At 38.4% G+C, this 5,995-nt stretch overlaps 1 long non-coding RNA gene across 1 annotated transcript in view; it reads right to left on the bottom strand.

Annotated features, from left to right (window-relative positions):
• Window positions 1–4,448, bottom strand: part of LOC135092937 (uncharacterized) — a 5,728-nt gene extending 1,280 nt beyond the window's left edge. The window contains exons 1-3 of the long non-coding RNA XR_010263121.1: window positions 4,278–4,448; window positions 1,321–1,420; window positions 1,031–1,160 (exon numbers count right to left, since the gene is read on the bottom strand). This is a non-coding gene — a long non-coding RNA (uncharacterized LOC135092937). The remainder of the gene's footprint in view (window positions 1–1,030; window positions 1,161–1,320; window positions 1,421–4,277) is intronic.
• Between the last annotated feature and the right edge of the window lie 1,547 nt (window positions 4,449–5,995).

Here is a 5,995-nt window from a genome sequence, read left to right as displayed (position 1 = left end):
TGAGGATATTAGTATTATGCCTCACTACATTGAATATTGTTTTGGCCCTACGGGAGTCTGCATTTGTGTTGCTAGACGTATTGAGAAGGCGTGATCTCCCCTTGGCCCCGCCACTCGTCATTTGTACAGCATTGTGAGAGTGGGCACTTGTCCCCTCTCTCCTTGGTTGAAGTCTCCATGTCTGAGTGTCTTAGGTGAAAATGCTATTGGCCTTGTGGTGTATTACTGTCTGTCTGGCTAGAGGACCTTTTTTTTTTATGTACCTTGTGGTAAACTTCTTTTTCTCTCGACTTGTCACTGTTATGAGGGACAGAATCAGTCTTCTGAAAAATCGAATGTTGTTTAGTCAAGTCCTGGTGTCCAGAATATCTTATTGAGTAGAGGGAGGCAGCTGGGAGGGCGGTAGGTCATAAAATATTCTGGTCTATTTTTAACGTATTGTGCTGGTGTTTGTCCCTCCCCGGCACATGGATGGGCGGGTCCTTTCTCACCTAGTGTGAAAAGTTGGCGTTGTATAGTTTTTCTCTGTAGGCTTGTAACTGTGTGGGACCATTGAATTGTCCTGGGTTCACGTAGTAATTGGTCCACCACTAGGCTATAAAGGAAGTAAATAACCTATGGAAGTTGACCCAAATTAGTGGCAGCTGAAAGAAAGGCTAGATCTGGTCGTAGCAGAATTGGCGACCTTGCCAGAATAACTGGAAATTCTAGCAGTCACAATGGGAGATACAGTTTAGTGTTATTTGTTTATTTGTATTTTGTGTGCGTTTGTATCCAGCCTAGACCATGAATGGAAAGGATGATGGCAGGGGTAATTCACGCCTTGAGTCCCCTGCGTCTGCAGAAAGTGAGTGTGGATTTGGCGCAGTTTGGTGTTCGGACACCCAGCCCTACAATTAGTGTCTGAGAGAGAGAGAGAGAGAGAGAGAGAGAGAGAGAGAGAGAGAGAGAGAGAGAGAGAGTTTCAGAATATGATTTCGATAACTGAAAAAAAAAAATGTAAAGGAAAAGTACTGTACATGATACGGACCCACGTATTGCTAAGTGAAAACAGTGTGATGACGGTAACCTTGCTTGAAAATGCATCACAAGACGTAGCATTCGGAATCCCTTGTATGTACCAGTGGTGGTAGAGACCGGCTTCAATCATGGTCATAATCCTGATTGATACAAGAAAATAAGAAATATTACAAGTATCATAAATGGTCATGTATGTTGCAGCATATACCGAGAGCATCAAGTACAAAACATCAGCATATTTTGAGTGATGTAAATTAAGTGAATCATGTAATGAGTTTTTTTTTTTTCTATCCATATTACCTTTTAGTCATAGGAGGAACGATGGGATCCCCTTTCTTTCCAATCATGCCGAGACTTTGTGCTATAAGTCTTTCACGTCCAATATAGAAGTTACATTTACCTGAGAAAAAATAGCGACATTATTAATACCTTGAATAACTACTTCCGGTGCTCTTCGAAATGATGATCTGAAACCAGATTTATGTTGCGATATCTTGAATATTAAGTGCATACAAAAAGTAACTGAAAAATCATAAAGTTTATGTTCCAAGAAAGTACTTCCCTTCCCTTCCCAGGACGACAAATAATAAAATGTCTCAAGAATGTAATGCAGGGTGTGTATTAAGATTAGGGTTATCGAAATACAGTGGCCAAGAACAACTATAAAAGGTGTTAAAAGAAGACGAGTTCCATATCAAACATTTATCTATAGCCATCCTTCGAAGAGAATCTTTGTTGTTGAAGTTTATCTGGCAAGCAATGTGGTAGGTGTCATTAATCTCTTTCAGAAAAGGTATTGAAAATATGGCAAGGGTATGACCGATATTGAATAGTAAGCGGACAATTGTTTCAAATCTTGTATTATTTGGATTGATACTGATGTGTATTTTGTCAGTCGTACGATTTGAGTTTCATTATTCTTTATAACCTGTAAGGTGAAACAGCATCAAACGTTGAAATTAAAGTGCAAGTTGGAGTAACCAAAATTTCAACACTAAACGAGAAGGCAGAAGTAACGAAGGACGAAAATATTATATGAAAAGGTTTGTATTGTCTGCCGGTAAAGTAAATGTAGTATGTATCGCTACGTAAATTTGCATGCTATACATTTTTTTTTTTTTTATGCAAAGGTATCAGAAGACATTGATAAAAACAGTGAGCAACCACCATACTGACATTCATAATTCTACGAAAAACATTCCGGATTTTCCTCGAACTTGCTAAAATCTTTTGTCAATAATATAAATAAAAATCTTTTAGTGACTTCTGACGTATAGCTAAAAAAAAAAAAAAATCTCCCAACAATGTTTCTTCTCCATCTCTACGCCACCCCTCCCCCACCACCTTTCACGACGTATCATCCAAATGTCTCCATTCCTATCTTCGTGATAACTTAACAGTGAATGATTCAGTACTTCTTTCCCGTCTGTTTTTATTGTTACTGTTACAAATGCTGTACTTCAAAATTATGCTTTATATAGTTTCTTTGGGCTTAGTACTTGGAAGCTGTATATCCCAGACGGAGTCCCTCCTGTTCTTCGTGCTCACTTGCTGTTTGGTCAACCTTTTCTGTATCTATCATAATTTACCTCTCCTATTTGGTGGAATTTTCCCCACTCAACTTGTTACAAAGGATGATTTCTACCTCCATCTACCGAGCTGTAATTGCCCATTTCATGTCTTTTCAAAACTCTTGAGTCTATTCTTAAAATAAAGATTCTAAAGCATCAATCACCTTAAACCTTTCCGATTGTAAGTATGGAATGCGTAAAGGAAAATCAAATACCGATGCTCTAGCGCACCTTATTGAATTTTGGCTAATGCAGCCACTAAGGAACCTCAACAGCCACACAGGGTGCCTCTTTTCTTCAAGCCAGATGACTGCCTCACTAGCACGCGCTGGGTCAACAGGATGTTCACTTAGACTAAGACCGACAGAGAGAGAGAGAGAGAGAGAGAGAGAGAGAGAGAGAGAGAGAGAGAGAGAGAGAGAGAGAGAGAGAGTGTTGTATGAGTCATCTATCTGGCAGTTTAGAGTTCTGATAATTTATCTGTATTACTTATTTTTATTCTTGGTCAGCTTCAATATCCCGTCTTTATATGGTGTTGCTGTGTTTGATGAGCCGCGTCCGGTCTTTGTCGCCTGGCATTGTTGGTACCCAGTCCTTTCTTTCTCATATCTGCTGCTATGCAATCTTTCCATTTTGTCTTGGGTGCAAGCTAACATAATTGTATGCCGGTCCCAGCTCCGTATAAATGCGGAGGGTTGGCGTCAAAAAGGGCTGTCTGTGAGTAAAACCTAACCAAAACCATGATGAGCCAAAACCAAGGAATTTCCGTATATTACTCCTATATTTATAAACGCACGGACTAAAACATGTTTTTTTTTTTTTTTTATGTAGGAAGGACACTGGCCAAGGGCAACAAAAATCTAATAAAAAAAATGCCCACTGAAATGCCAGTCCCATAAAAGGGTCAAAGCAGTGGTCAAAAATTGGTGGATAAGTGTCTTGAAACCTCCCTCTTGAAGGAATTCAAGTCGTAGGAAGGTGGAAATACAGAAGCAGGCAGGGAGTTCCAGAGTTTACCAGAGAAAGGGATGAATGATTGAGAATACTGGTTAACTCTTGCGTTAGAGAGGTGGGCAGAATAGGGGTGAGAGAAAGAAGAAAGTCTTGTGCAGCGAGGCCGCGGAAGGAGGGGAGGCATGCAGTTAGCAAGATCAGAAGAGCAGTTAGCATGAAAATAGCGGTAGAAGACAGCTAGATATGCAACATTGCGGCGGTGAGAGAGAGGCTGAAGACAGTCAGTTAGAGGAGAGGAGATGATGAGACGAAAAGCTTTTGATTCCACCCTGTCTAGAAGAGCAGTATGAGTGGAACCCCCCCAGACATGTGAAGCATACTTCATACATGGACGGATAAGGTCCTTGTACAGAGTTAGCAGCTGGGGGGGTGAGAAAAACTGGCGGAGACGTCTCAGAACACCTAACTTCATAGAAGCTGTTTTAGCTAGAGATGAGATGTGAAGTTTCCAGTTCAGATTATAAGTAAAGGACAGACCGAGGATGTTCAGTGTAGAAGAGGGGGACAGTTGAGTGTCATTGAAGAAGAGGGGATAGTTGTCTGGAAGGTTGTGTCGAGTTGATAGATGGAGGAATTGAGTTTTTGAGGCATTGAACAATACCAAGTTTGCTCTGTCCCAATCAGAAATTTTAGAAAGATCAGAAGTCAGGCGTTCTGTGGCGTTCTGTGTACCTGTATCAGAAAAGTAATTTCCACTGATTGGCACAAGATTAAAGGCGAAGTCGATGATCACTTGGTTCCCCTCGATTACATCTTTATCAAGCACAGACAGGTACTCTTTCACATTCAGAAATCGAAGTCGGCCTTCCTTTTCCGTGTCCATCACCTCCCGAAAGATTCCAGATTTTGAAGTCTAAAAGACAAAAGGTAAATTAAACACACACACACACACACACACACACACACACACACACACACACACACACACACACACACACACACACACACACACACACAATATAAGAACATAAGAACATAAGAAATAAGGGAAGCTGCAAGAAGCGACCAGGCTTACACGTGGCAGTCCCTGTATGAAACACTCCTACCTATTTCCATCTGTTATCCCCATCCATAAACTTGTCTAATCTTCTCTTAAAGCTCTCTAGTGTCCTGGCACTAACTACATGATACTGAGTCCGTTCCACTCATCTACCACTCTATTTGAGAACCAATTTTTTCCTATCTCCTTCCTAAACCTAAATTTTTCAAGCTTGAACCCGTTATTTCTTGTTCTACCCCTAAGAATTTTGCTTACATCTCCCTTGTTATAACCCTTATACCACTTAAAGACTTCTATCAGGTCCCCTCTTAACCTACGTCTCTCTAGAGAATGTAAATTTAACCGCTTCAACCTCGCTTCGTAAGGAATACTCCTCATCCCCTGAATCCTTTTAGTCATAATATACATACATACATATATATATATATATATATATATATATATATATATATATATATATATATATATATATATATATATATATATATATATATATATATATATATATATACTTATGCTATATTTACACACACACACACACACACACACACACACACACACATATACGAGTATATATATATATATATATATATATATATATATATATATATATATATATATATATATATATATATATATATATATATATATATATATATATATATATATATTTTTTTTTTTTTTTTTTTTTTTTTTTTTTTTTTTGTGTGTGTGTGTGTGTGCGTGTGTGTGTGTGTGTGTGTGTGTGTATATATATATATATATATATATATATATATATATATATATATATATATATATATATATATATATATATATATATATATATATATATATATATATATATATATATATGTGTGTGTGTGTGTGTGTGTGTGTGTGTGTGTGTGTAAATATAGCATAAGTATATACATACTCTCGTGACCGCAATTTTAAAACTAAGTTCCGAATCTAATCGGCTGCGCCATTAAGCGTCACAGACCGCTCTCATTGTAACTGGTTCATTTTATACATTTTTCTGAAGAAGACTTTTTATGTAGGAAGGACACCGGCCAAGGGCAACAAAAATCCAATAAAAAAAAAAAATGCCCCCTGAAATGCCAGTCCCATAAAAGGGTCAAAGCAGTGGTCAAAAATTGATGAATAAGTGTCATGAAACTTGCCTCTTGAAGGAATTCAAGTCATAGGAAGGTGGAAATACAGAAGCAGGCAGGGAGTTCCAGAGTTTACCAGAGAAAGGGATGAATGATTGAGAATACTGGTTAACTCTTGCGTTAGAGAGATGAACAGAATAGAATAGACTGACAGAGGTCAGTCATGCACGACGCATGGAGCTCTACTAGATGGTGCTGGCAAGTTGCACTTACACGCAATGGGGTATTTTCTACAT

Source organism: Scylla paramamosain, chromosome 41 (assembly GCF_035594125.1).
Source record: "Scylla paramamosain isolate STU-SP2022 chromosome 41, ASM3559412v1, whole genome shotgun sequence".
Taxonomy (NCBI): domain Eukaryota; kingdom Metazoa; phylum Arthropoda; class Malacostraca; order Decapoda; family Portunidae; genus Scylla; species Scylla paramamosain.
This window is presented reverse-complemented; position numbering and strand designations above follow the sequence as displayed.